At 40.4% G+C, this 14810-nt stretch overlaps 1 protein-coding gene across 7 annotated transcripts in view; it reads left to right on the top strand.

The window, feature by feature from the left end:
• dnmt3ab (DNA (cytosine-5-)-methyltransferase 3 alpha b) overlaps positions 1 to 14810 on the top strand; it is a 102467-nt gene that overhangs the window by 16000 nt on the left and 71657 nt on the right. The window lies entirely within an intron of this gene.

Below are 14810 nucleotides of genomic sequence, written 5' to 3'. Positions count from 1 at the left end.
TATAGCATTCTTTGGCTCTGGGACTGCGTTTGGAAATTTGGCAGCTGTGGTTTTCCAGGACAGGTCATTATTCATTCACATGTAAGTATTAACTGGGAAATTATAAGACTACTTTCTCAAAGACAGCACACTCAGTAACAGTGTACAGTAACGTGCAAACGCTTTTGGATCGTCAAAGGTTAATGCAAATAAACATTAATCAAAAACAGTCACTTCTTGCGTTTAGCAAAAAACTCTATTGGCTAGTAGAGGTCAAGTCTGATTTCCAAACTTCTTGCTTAAGGACATGCATTAAATTCCATCACACTTAATTTGGTTTAATAGCTCAATCACATGCCCTGTTGGTGGGATGTAGCAAGTGCATGAGTGTATTAGATGGTAATTACAAATACAGGAGCGACATCATGGTTTTGTATCCATCAAATCACTTACGTAGAAATGGCTTAGGAAAGCAAAATGACGACTTCTGTAAACTTCCACCAGGTTTTGATTTATTACATGTACATTACCTTCATCTGAATAAGGATCTTGCAAACACAAACTAGTTAAGATTATTATTCAGCTATTCTTCTTAAACCATATTATTCAGTAACTACCATCAATTATAAGTACCATAATTATATAGTACATTGGACAGTGAAACTAAACAGGATAAGTGTGTTCAGAGAGAGGAGTGTAAAGACTTCATCATGCTTAATGCAGAGATGATGTCTGTGAAGACCAAACCGTTTTTGCTTGCTTACAAGCTTGGATACTTTCCATGCTTTCATAATTATCTATGACATACCAGTGCTCCAGAATGTTTAGCTGGGTTTCCATTAACCTTCTTAATGTGCAATATGAAACTAAAAAAAACGAGTAATGGAAACGTGAGTTTTGAAAAAACTCACATGGACTACGTTCAGACTGCACCCTGAAACGACCCATATCCGATTTTTTTGCCCATATGCGACCTGTATCCGATTTATTATTGACAATCTGAACGACACAGATCCGATTTTTTTCACATGCGACCCAGGCCGCTTGGATATGTGGTCCTAATTCCAGGCTTTCGTCTAAACGGGGGAACAGGGGCGCTGCGCCCTCTTACTCTCGGCATGCGCCCCCTTACCGACTCCGTGAAAACATCCCAGCAACACTACGTGACAATGTGTCTGATCATCAAATACGTTATAATTGCTCCAAAAATATTCCAATCATAGTAGATACACCGCCAGACGGTGCAAAAACAATCCGAATTGGCGTTTTCCAGACTGAGGCGCCATGTTGTTTAGTTGTTTACTTGTTGCGGCTGCTCTCGCGAGATTTGACATGGGTTACAACATTTAAAGATGTCATCCCGCGGCACGAAGCGGAAGAAAGCCAAAGACTGTCCGGGGCAGAAGAAGATTACTTCTTTCTTTTTCAATGTTGACAGACAATTTGTTACAATTTCCCTCTCAGATAGCCTCAGAATGTCCCATTGGAGCATTTTTCAAAGGCTTTGCACGGCGGGGGGGGGACAACCGGCACCCCCCCCCGCTTCGCTCCCTCGCCATGGTGAGCGCCCTCATACTAAATTTTTCTAGAAAAAACCCTGCTAATTCCGATGCGTATCCGTTATTTTCACATGCGACTGCAGTCTGACCGGACAGGTCGCATTCATGCGACCTACACGTCATCAGCAAGAGACAAACGTCACTATTCTGCGTTGGCTAATCCCGCCTCTTTGGTGGAAAACAACAACAACATTTGTACAGTTTTCAGAATTTAAATAGACTTTTATAGAATTGGTCAAGCTAATGGTGGATTTGGTAGGGACCTGGATGTTGATTTGTTAGCCTGATTAAATAAAACAGTTTCTATAACTGATTTATAACTTAAACCATCCTGTATTACAAGATTATAAGATTGTTCTGGAAATTTCCAGTAATTTGACACCTTTGGTCTCATTAGTCTGCTGCCCACATTAATCAGATTATTGTGTGAGTTCCGCCGCCGCCACAAAAACCACATTGCCAGGTCTCGCCTCATCTCCATTGAAGAGTGCGCTTTTTTTTTGTTTACGTATTACGTAGATGTGCTTATTACGTGTCAATTTGCGCATGCGGGACACTTTTTGGTCGTTTTCCGTTCATATTGGAGATCGCATACAAGTCTCATATAATTGGTAATGTGAACGGCCTAACAAAAAAATCGGATTTCACAACAAATCGGATATGGGTCGTTTCAGGTTGCAGTCTGAACGTAGTGATGTTGCATAAAAGTTTATACGCTCACAGGAGGTGGTTTTTCAGACAATTTGACAAAGCAAAATTTCGCAAAATTGAAATGGAAACATTTTTCGCATCCGATTATACACCACCGCAGTCAAAATCCTGTACCAAATATCAGGTCTCAAAGATCCAAATGACTATCATGAGAGGAGAAAACCCAGCCCGAATCGCATAACATCACTCAGTGGAAACGCAAAAAAATTGCAGTTGTGTTTTGTCGACTATTTTGTACAACACTGCAATAAAAATCCCGACGACTGTTAAAATTTCATGACCGTTTTCATGACTCCCAGAAGGAGATTGCCTGATGCAAAGTGCTTTGGCTAATTGTTGGAAATACTTAAATAAATGATTGAACACAAGTAAGATGAAGAGCTGCTTATTTTCTTCCCAAAAGAAAGGGAAAAGAGAAATAAGATGCAGAAGGTACATGAGACCATTAAGTAAATCAAGAGTTGAGGACGGTGAGTTTAGAGTGCTGGTGAAACCTACTTGTTGCTTGGACTGTATCGGCTCGGGGAAGCTTTTTTGTAATGGCTAGTCACAGGTGGGGCTGAACGATACATCGTTATTGTATCTATATCTAGATATGAACATTCAAGATATTAATATCGAAAAAGCAACTATATAGACGATATAGATTTCCCCTCCCCGTGCTCGCCCTGCATGTACAGCCCTGGCAGTCACAACAAACATCATTTTTACGATTGCCCTTGAATGCACCGCTAAGGCCAGCCAACCACAAACCTTATTTCATGCTTGCTGTGGATCGACAGCTGAAGCCAACCAATGACAAACATATGAGGGCGGGAGCGAGGGAGATGGAGACCGACGCGTGCACACACACTACAGACACAGCGGGGAAATTAAAAAGAAAGAAAGAAAATGAGTGCAGAAGATAATGCAGCCGATGGCGGTGCAGAATCTGACTTGGTGCCAAAACATAAATCATCCTCCATTATTTGGAGGTTTTTGGATTCAAAAAGGACGATGTTAACCAGAGTGAGGTGTTGTGCAGGTCGTGCTTAGCAAAAATTGCGACGAAGCAAGGTAGCACAACAAACATGTTTCACCACCTGAAACACCACCATCGCGTGCTGCACGAAGAGTGTATGACGATGATAGAAACGTCGGGGACTTCTCAGCCATCCCAAAATAAGCCAAAGCAAAGTTTGATTGCTGATGCGTTCAGTAGCGTTACACCGTACGAGTCGACGTCCACCAGACATAAAGAAATTACAGATGCTATAACATTGCAAAAGACATGGTACCTGTGTACACGGTCTCGAAAGAGGGCTTTAAAAAAATGGTTCAGACGCTGGACAAGCGTTATAAAATACCATCCCGAACACATTTTCATCAAGCGGCCATTCCGAAACGCTATAATGAGTGTAAAATGAATGTTGAATCCGAGCTCCGTGAAATCGATCATTTCGTCCACAACCATGGACCTATTGTTAAAGCAGAGCTGCAGTAAAATGTTTGATTTGCAATTTATTTATTTGTAATTTATGTTAATGACGGGCAGTGAGTTCTTAAAAATAAAACTGCATTTTCCACATTTTTTTGTATTATGATGTTTTTATTTTTCTGAAAAATGCTTGGTTTTCACCGAACCCATAGTCATATCGTATCGTATTGATATCGAGATATCTGGCATGAATATCGAGATATGAAATTTTGTCCATATCGTTCAGCCCTGGTCACAGGCTTGGTTGAGAAGCATGTCTGCGGAGTTCGCCATGCTCTCTTGTGCACACCAAAATGTCTGTTTGCTCCACAGTTGCGTCATGTTGTTCATGGAAGCCATCCGGAAGTCATCTCCACATAAAATATGCTGAGGCCTTAAGTCTGGACAAACCCACAGGTTTTTAGGGAGATTAAAGGTTAAGACTTGCTTGATGTCGGAGCTGACAGGAACAGTATTATCCGCCACCTTGAACCTCCGTCATGAGAAAAGCTGTGAAGCTGATCGGAATCACACAGATAGGAAAAAAAAGCCAATGTCAATACTTCAAGTTTTGGAAATATCTGATACAGGACTGTCAGCTGTGTATTCTATGGGGAGTCACAAAAACCCTTTGAAAACACAGGAAAGTCTTGTATTTCTCTTATAGTAAAATCATAAATAATATTATTACCAAGCAAATAAACAGATCCAGTTGTACAGATTAAGAGTGTGAATATATTTTCTCAGGTGGTCTAAAGCTTTTGCACAGTACTAAATGATGGTCATGCGGTCAGTCAGACCTCCATGCCCTCACTCTCTCTCTCGCTCTTTCTCTCGCTCTCTCTCTCACCATATTTCCTGGCCAGAGCAGGCTATGACCTTGATGAGGGCAGTAAATAAAGCCCAGGGAGACAGCTGTCTCCTGGCAACATGCCCTGGGTGGGTGCAGTGCATGGAGAGACAGCACTGTGCTGTGTTATGGCCCCTCTCTCAGCAGGGACTGTGCCAGGTGGATGGCACTCTGCCCAAGCCACTTACACAGTGCTCCCAAAACACAGTATGCACTCATTCACCGAGTGCACAAAACACAGCATATCCCAAATAGATATCATAGATATTTATTCCTTGGCACTGTATCAGCCTGTTAACCCAGGCTAAATATATATATATATATATATATATATATATATATATATATATATATATATATATATATATATGGGTCCGTCTCAGAAACTGGCCTCTCATTTGGGACATTATGGTCAAAAAATAAATTTTCTAATTTTACTATATTTTTTTTTGTATTTACCTAACACTCAATGTTTCTTTTGTCATGTTTAATAAGAATAAAGATAGCATCTTGCTTTATCTGGCCTCCGCTGTGGAAATTTTTTTTCGATTACAATTCAAATGCTTTTGTAAAATTGATTTACATATAAAATAACTACATCATGAAGAATGAAAGCCTCTCCTTCACAGATGAGTGAAAATATTGAATAAATTTCGTCTTTTTGATTGCTTGGGTTAAAAATGCCAAGTTATGATGACTGAATTGATTATTCACTTAAATGTGAATAATATGATACATTTGGGGTATTTGATATGGTGAAATAGGACACAATGGAAAAATCAAGAACACACCGGAAAGATGAGAATAACGGCGGTGGTAAAAGAACAGCGACTGTACCGGCTGAAGGTCGCGCGGGTCTCTGCTGCGGCGCGCGAGCAACGGGACATCACTACCGCACCGGACGGAACGCGAGGGGGGGGCGGGGCAAAATGACTGGCCGTAGATTCTATCAAAAGTTCGATCTAAATTGACCATGGTTGCAAAATATTGGCCAAAAATACGCAAACACTACGAAATGTGAAAGTAAGATGAAAAAGAAACATTCTATTGCCTTATACTGCAAGACGAAAACAAAATAAAACTGTCAAAACTCACCTTTTCAGTGATAACGTCCGAACAGATCACTCGTGTAACAGAAAGACCGCAAATGGAAGCATGACCAACTTCTAACTGTTGGAGTGGAAAATTCCATTCTACACATGCAAATTGTTAATGCGTGTCCTTCCCCGCACACAAATAACATGCTACGGTAAAAAATAGACCACAACTCATTTTATAGCTCAGAAATTCATACAAGACCAGCTACCATCGTAACATATTCTGTAAGAAACATATTCTATACCTAACTTTCAGCTTTCGTTTTAAAAAACAAAAATCGCAGATTTATAACTAAATGTTTATATGGCGTAGTGATTTTAAGTTACTACTTTTGGTGAGGTAGTGACCTTGAGCCTGAGGCTTTCCATTTAGATCAAAGCACGCGATCGTATTGGTTTTGGGTATGTGGAAAATGGAGTTACAACGGTGATCAAATATTTTGCATGATGTTTTATTATGGTTATGATTATTCTGTGAGCGCACCAATCCTTAGGTGTATAAAGTTACAACTTAAAATACAATTAGTGATAACTGTAGACTTTTCAGTGGACTACAGCCTTTTTAAGGGAACGCGATGTAGTCAACCATTTATTATGTCCCAGATCAAGCTGCCATTTTTCCACAAATTTGCAGAATTTTTGCCAAATTCTGAATAGAGCATTCACATCAAAGATTTAGTTTTATCTATATTATTTCTTTCATCATTTTATTTCAAATTAAAACCAACATCACCATTCAAAACCGTATAGTTTATTGACTGTGAGTATATTTAGTGGGGTACCCCCCACAGTACCCAGTTTCTGAGACAGACCCATATATAAACAGTTATTCCACAAAATTGAGTCAAACATGAGCTGACGGCCGACGAGGTGCGTATTGCCGAGTTGGCTTTAAGCCATGTATGATGAGATTGAGTGGAATAACTGTTTTATTATATCCACTTTCACTGGATTTTGAGAAACAGAGCATTTTTATTTTTTGCAAATTTGATAAATAAAAACTTTACACAAAACATCTGACAAAATCATTTCTGCTTAGAATGTAAAGAAACTGGCATAATGACAGTAGCAGTTTGTGAAAAATGCTATAATAATAATTCTTGGGAAAAAAAAAGATATGTTCTTACCATCAAATACTTTTATTCCATATTTTGTTGCTTTTTTGTGTATTTTTTTGGGGTTTTGTTTTCGAGTCGAGTTTTTATTTCGTAGTCGGTTGGTTCAGCAACATGCTCCGCCATTTTGTTTTTCTCTACTCACAGTATATGAGCTGATAGCCTAGTAGTAGAGTAGCCAATCAAAGCGTGCGATTGCTCACATCCAGTGAGGACAGATAGATAGATAGATAGATAGATAGATAGATAGATAGATAGATAGATAGATAGATAGATAGATAGATAGATAGATAATATTTATGTCTGTCTCCTGTCAGAGATTTGAATTTATTTCAAATTATACATATTTATACCACAGCTCTGTTCTCTGTTGAATTCTCAGCTCTGATTAGTCTGAAGGAGTTGATTGATTTTCTATAACCGAAGCTCTGACAGTAGTTCTAGGTGCAATTCAAATCACAGGTTTATATTAATATGTGCTTGTTTTAATATGCTTCGATAGTAACACCACATTCACATGGACTTGTATGGCAGTTATATCTGTATAATTTATATAATCTAAAGCAAATAATATACATATTACAAAATGTTCGTTTGCAACTTTTCTGCACCATCTTTCATACCCTAAATTTCAACATTCTGTCACAAGTATATGTTGCATAGCAAACTTTCATTCGAATGTTCAGTGTTCCACACCGTATGCCATCAGTGTATTTTAACCAAGCCTGCTGCTATTTGAATAAGTTGAGGCTTTTCATAAAATTTATTTTGAAACATATCGTGCCCATTCATGTATATAAAGTTCATGACATATGGTTGGATTTACTGGGCTTGCAAGTCACATGGGTTTATTATACATACCTTACCGAATTACGCATATTGTAAGCGTCCTTCTGTACGCCTTTTGCGGACTGGATGAAAAAAGAATCCATTTCAGCCTTATGGAAAGCACGTTCAGCTCGTAGGGCTTGAAGGACAACATCCTTATGTGTGTTATTTCCTGTAGCAGTGATCCACACCTGTTTGCCAATCTCAGAAACGTTGATGTTTATCAAAAATAGGCCGTTAATATCATAATTATTCCAAGCTACTTTCAGGTTTCTTAACAGAGTGAAATGCAGAATACTGTAATATACAACTGTAAGGTTCAGGAGTGTATGATACATTTTTTTATGTCATTCATCTGGAAAGCAGAGGAAGGATCTCAGCTCAGTGTTTCGCACACTGAGATCTATACAGGCACAGTATATCAGCTACACTCATGAACCCGCTGACCTCGGCAGTGGAAAAGACCCCTCCTCTGCCTCAGTAACCGGTTATGTAGTCATTTCTTCCCATTGTGAGACAAAGTGTATGAGTGGGTGTGAGAGAAGGAGAGATGATCGAGATGTCTGTTTGTAGCTGGGTGTGAGTCAGACCAGGGAACAAACGTGAATGTCTTTTGCTTCCATTTGGGTTTGATATTGGGTCGCTCATGGTAGCTAAATCTATCATTGGTACATAAAGAATAGCATGACTGGGAGTATCAGCGAACTGTTAAATTAATATTTGATGAACAGAAATGGTGATATATCTCGGGGCAATCCAGTGGTTCTCATTCTGCTCATTCTGTTCCGTACACTTCCCCCATTTTAGCACATCTGATTCAATTTCTCAGGCAATTATCAAGTCATCCGGTATTTATAGAGACAGGTGTGTGAGTAAAGGCAACATGAGCATGGAGCCAGACTCACTGCGTGAACCTGGTTTGTTACTGTGTTGTTATGTTATGCAAGACATGATCATTATTGCTGGATGTTTGCTACCCACATTGCTCTAACCGGACCATTTGAAGAGCCGAGTGAACCCGAACCATGCTCCCAAAGCATCTGCACTTGTTATGTGTTTCCATTCATACTGCATGTTGAGCTTTTGTAATTAAGACACTTTGTCCATAATTAAGATGCAACTTTCTGTTTACAGGTTACATGTTTATCTGGAATTGTAAAATTGTTCAGTCTAATCAGGGTTTTTTCTAGAAAAATTTAGTATGAGGGCGCTCACCATGGCGAGGGAGCGAAGCGACGGGGGGGGGATGGTGCCGGTTGTCCCCCCCCTCCCTCCGCCGTGCGAAGCCTTTGAAAAATTGAGTCTACAATGGGACATTCTGAGGCTATCTGAGAGGGAAATTGTAACAAATTGTCTGTCAACATTGAAAAAGAAAGAAGTAATCTTCTTCTGCCCCGGACAGTCTTTGGCTTTCTTCCGTTTCGTGCCGCGGGGTGACATCTTTAAATGCTCAAGTGTCAACAAAAACAACTCGCGAACTACTTCTGTCAAAAGCTCCCGCGTCGGTGGGTGAAAGGTCATTCAGTCTCGAGAACTCTTGCTCTACAAGTCAGCTGACCTTGTATGTAACCCATGTCAAATCTCGCGAGAGCAGCCGCGACAAGTAAACAACTAAACAACATGGCGCCTCAGTCTGGAAAACACCAATTCGGATTGTTTTTGCACCGTCCGGCGGTGTATCTACTATGATTGGAATATTTTTGGAGTAATTATAACGTATTTGATGATCAGACACATTGTCACGTGGTGTTGCTGGGATGTTTTCACGGAGAAAAGATCGTTTTGAGAAAGATTGCATGTTGTGCAGTAGCATATAAGTGCATGGCCTAAGTGTGACTTGGGGTTCAATCGGCATTTCGGTAAGAGGGCGCACGCCGAGAGTAAGAGGGCGCAGCGCCCCTGTTCCCCGGTTTAGACGAAAGCCTGCTAATGATTAATACCAAACACCTAAAAAAGTCAATTATGTAATAATTGTGACATATCTAGTACAGAAACTATGAAAAAAGATGATTACTTTTATTGGTTTTACATCTTCTGAGGTTTGATAAACTGATAAACTGAATCATAAACTTGATAAACTGATAAAGCTTCCTCTCGATAAACTGAATGTCTATACTCGCACAAGTCAAATAGCAATGAATGCAGTATAACAGAAGGACTTCTGGAAAATGAAGCTGGGAAAAGGGATTTGATATTTATGTGTCAGGTTGGAGGTGTAAATTTAATGAGCTCCACTGAGGTTGGCTGTCCTTCACAGGTTTCCCATGCTCTTCTTAAGACTATTACTCGTGAATCATGAATCATTGTAATTGCCCTGCTAGTGTTTCAGGTCACTAGAAATTGTAGCCTCTCGTTACCCCCTGCCTGAGCTTCTCATTCCAGGCAAAACAAAGCTGTTTAGCAGTGAACAGTGTCCTTCCATAAACAAAGACTTTAGGATGTAAATCAGTTCCAAGGAAGGAGAATAATCAAAGTTTGTGATTATATTAAAAAAAAGTTGCATGGCCTTTTTTTTTTTTTGCATTTTGCAAGTCACAAACATATATGTGCAGAAATAGAAATTCTGCTCACATAAAGATATACAGTGGTGCTTGAAAGTTTGTGAACCCTTTCGAGTTTTCTATATTTCTGCATAAATATGACCTAAAACATCATCAGATTTTCACACAAGTCCTAAAAGTAGATAAAGAGAACCCAGTTAAACAAATGAAACAAAAATATTATTCTGTTTCATTTATTTATTGAGGAAAATGATCCAGTATTACATATCTGTGAGGGGCAAAAGTATGTGAACCTCTAGGATTAGCAGTTAATTTGGAGGTGAAATTAGAGTCAGGTGTTTTCAATCAATGGGATGACAATTAGGTGTGAGTGGGCACCCTGTTTTATTTAAAGAACAGAGATCTATCAAAGTCTGATCTTCACAACACGTTTGTGGAAGTGTATCATGACACGAACAAAGGCGATTTCTGAGGACCTCAGAAAAAGCATTGTTGATGCTCATCAGGCTGGAAAAGGTTACAAAACCATCTCTAAAGAGTTTGGACTCCACCAATCCACAGTCAGACAGATTGTGTACAAATGGAGGAAATTCAAGACCATTGTTACCCTCCCCAGGAGTGGTCGACCAACAAAGATCACTCCAAGAGCAAGACGTGTAATAGTCAGCGAGGCCACAAAGGACCCCAGGGTAACTTCTAAGCAACTGAAGGCCTCTCTCACATTGACTAATGTTAAATATTCATGAGTCCACCATCAGGAGAACACTGAATAACAATGGTGTGCATGGCAGGGCTGCAAGGAGAAAGCCACTGCAGTATGCAGTACAGCTATGGAACCAACTCCCAGAGGACATCAAAAATGCTCCTGCTGTTGGCAGCTTCAAATCTAGACTAAAGGCCAAGCTGTTTTCAGATGCTTTCTGCTAATTGATAAATATCATCATCTTTACATGTTTTAAACTTTACTTAACTTTTATTCCATTTTATTCTGCTGTTTTTACTGAACTTTCTCTCTTCTTCCCCCTTTATTTTATGTAATTTTTTACTGTTTTGTATTTACCTCTGTAAAGCACATTGAACTGCCACTGTGTATGAAATGTGCTATATAAATAAACTTGCCTTGCCTTGCCTCCAAAAAGAACATTGCTGCTTGTCTGCAGTTTGCTAAAGATCACATGGACAAGCCAGAAGGCTATTAGAAAAATGTTTTGTGAACGGATGAGACCAAAATAGAACTTTTTGGTTTGAGTGAGAAGCGTTCTGTTTGGAGAAAGGAAAACACTGCATTCCAGCATAAGAACCTTATCCCATCTGTGAAACATGGTGGTGGTAGCATCATGGGTTGGGCCTGTTTTGCTGCATCTGGGCCAGGACAGCTTGCCATCATTGATGGAACAATGAATTCTGAATTATACCAGCAAATTCTAAAGGAAAATGTCAGGACATCTGTCCATGAACTGAATCTCAAGAGAAGGCGGGTCATGCAGCAAGACAATGACCCTAAGCACACAAGTCGTTCTACCAAAGAATGGCTAAAGAAGAAGAAAGTTAATGTTTTGGAATGGCCAAGTCAAAGTCCTGACCTTAATCCAACCGAAATGTTGTGGAAGGACCTGAAGCGAGCAGTTCATGTGAGGAAACCCACCAGCATCCCAGAGTTGAAGCTGTTCTGTACGGAGGAATGGGCTAAAATTCCTCCAAGCTGGTGTGCAGGACTGATCAACAGTTACCGGAAATGTTTAGTTGCAGTTATTGCTGCACAAGGGGGTCACACCAGATACTGAAAGCAAAGGTTCACATACTTTTGCCACTCACAGATATGTAATATTGGATCATTTTCCTCAATAAATAAATGACCAAGTATTATATTTTTTGTCTCATTTGTTTAACTGGGTTCTCTTTATCTACTTTTAGGACTTGTGTGAAAATCTGATGACGTTTTAGGTCATATTTATGCAGAAATATAGAAAATTCTAAAGGGTTCACAAACTTTCAGGCACCACTGTATTAGCATTACAAACAATATGTGCACTGTTGAAATATTAATTTTCTGATTGAAGGCGCACACTAAGTAATGTATTGGAAAATTTGCCATGAATATTGCAAAAAAAAAAAAAAAATCCTTTGAGATTTTTAACATTCATAACTCTGTTGTGAATTTCCAGAATTGTGCTCATTTTGATTACAGTTAAATTCTTGTACATGTTCCTCAGAACTGTGAACCTTCTTGTATGGCGTACTGATTTATGCTGCAAGTACCGTTAGATGAAAATGTCTGATGCTGGTTCAGCATCTCTCCAGGCAACATCATGCAAACAGTGTCAAAGGCTTAAAAATTTCCCAATCATTAGCTTGTAACAGACCACGGTCGAATATAAAGGTTTTGCTCTTACGTGTCAGCTAGCTGCTGATGGATTCAACCCAAGTGGCTCTCTGTAGCCCCTTTTATCATCCCAGCCTATTCAAGGTGGGAATCTTATGCCTTTATTCCGCCTCGTGTTCTGTATAAAATGGTTGAATGTGGAACCGGGGGTCTGAGTTGTTCCTCCTCAGAGTCAGAACAATTGGTATCAACAGAGCCAGAATTGACTTCTCTGTAAAAAGGATAGCCGGCATGGTGAAACAGGGGTGTGACATTTTTATTGACATTTTTCCTACCAAGACCAGCGTGAATTCAAACAGCGCCATTTACGGCATCTGAGGTCCGTGTGCCTTTCTTCCTCAAAATCACTTCCGACTATTTTACACTTTCTCTTCCAACATTACTCTGATTCTCTCTCTCTCTCTCTCTCTCTCTCTCTCTCTCGCTAAAGGACACAAACATGTATATTGAGGCTGTTACTTCTCTAAACTTTTAACTATTTAATGGAAGTGATTACATGTTGCATGTGACGCTCAAGAACTTTGCTTGTGTTTGCAGAGCGGTATAAACGTAGTCTGGTTAACACCAGACCATATCACAAGTGAAATATGGTCTGGAATCCGCCTATTGAATTTCTCGTAGGGGAGGTGTGGTTTACGATTGTCAACGGCCGTTTATTGGACGTTGCGAATGTCTATCATTTGGCGTATACGTAGCCCATGGCCAATCATGGCAGTTGTACCCGGTGACGTAGTTAGAGCGACGAAGAAGACGAAGAGGCGAAGAAGAGAAGGAAAGAGAAAGAGAAGGCAAAACAAATGACCGGGGTTTGGCTAAACCCCATCTGCTTAGCCACTAAGGGGGCTAGTTGGTAAATGAGACTTTTACCAAACCCTGTCGGGAGCAAGGCAAAGGCATCTGTCTTCGTGTCAACGAAAGACTGTAACGCCAAACGCTGTTCTTTTTTTAAAACAAACTTTCGCTCTAAACTATTCAGAACAGTGTCTAAAGCTTGATCGAAAGTTTGGTCCGTATCGCTCGCCGCCATGTTAAACGTGATCCGTAAACAGTCCCAAATAAACTACAAGCTTCCGTTTGTCGAGTAGTACGCGTCACCGTCTTTCCACCCCTCCCCACTCTCTGATTGGCTCCCTAACTCAGGCGAGCCTTTAGACCATAGTTTCCATGCTGTCTTTTCAGATCGGAACGATTGTGCAAAGCAGCATGGGATTTCCCAGGCTAGTATAAACGTGCACGGTTAACAAAAGCACCTCAAAACTCAGTTCACTCGCCAATGTTTTGAAAGCAACATCGGAATTCCTGGCGTATTCATATTTCTGACACATTGATACGTCACCCTAGATGCCGACGCTCCATTGTGAAATGTCACGCCTCTGGTTGTGGAACGTCGGTTCACAGTGTAAAAACACACACTGCCATGGCTTCCTGCCGACTTTATTTGTTCAGTGTAAACAACCAAAGCTGGAATATTGAGGTGCCGTCTTTATGCCAGTATTGTGGAATATCTGTATGAAAAGGGCTTATGCTCAGAGTTAAGGTTAGTGTGCAGCAGGCAGTGGGGGTAGGGAGGGACAGGGCTAATAGCACACAGCTGTGGAGCCTCAGCATGATGAGATGTAGGGTCAGGGGTGTGAACAAAGCCAAAGTAAACCTGGCCTCCCTCCATACTCATCACCACTCTGGCTCACACTCCCTAACCTCCCGCTTCCTTAAGGCTCAACCACAACCTTCTGAGTCACACAGTTTCCTTGTCTCAGCCACTGAGACTCTACCGTCTTCATCCAGGTAGCCTGACACTTCAGAATGTGCCAGGGGCTTCACAATGTTAATGACCCTCATTGCTCATTTGTCATTTGAGCCGACGTCTGGCACAAACTCATGTCAGTTGAGCTGCTAGGAGAGAGCTGGATGATATAGATCTGGACTGTATGCTTTCAAACGATCATAACCTCACAAAAAGAGCATTATAACGAGAATACACCAAACTGCACTTTATTCTGTAACGGGGATATTCTTGACATTTTGAAAATCACTGCAATGCAATTACTTGCACATGACAAAACTGACTGTGTTCTTTAAAGTCTGAATTCACTCAAAAATGACTTTTCCATATGTTCTCAATGGAGCATTAAAATGCCAAAGCAACTCAAAGGTTACTGGGTAAGAATTTTGCTTGCAGGCAGCAGAATATGAACTGGAGTAGCTGCTGTATGTCCTGTAGCTTACAACACACACACACACACACACACACACACACACACACACACACACACACACACACACACGTACACACCATGGGGCTTTTCTGCTTAACATCAAAAAATCAGGCAG

Source organism: Neoarius graeffei, chromosome 11 (assembly GCF_027579695.1).
Source record: "Neoarius graeffei isolate fNeoGra1 chromosome 11, fNeoGra1.pri, whole genome shotgun sequence".
NCBI lineage: Eukaryota > Metazoa > Chordata > Actinopteri > Siluriformes > Ariidae > Neoarius > Neoarius graeffei.
This window is presented reverse-complemented; position numbering and strand designations above follow the sequence as displayed.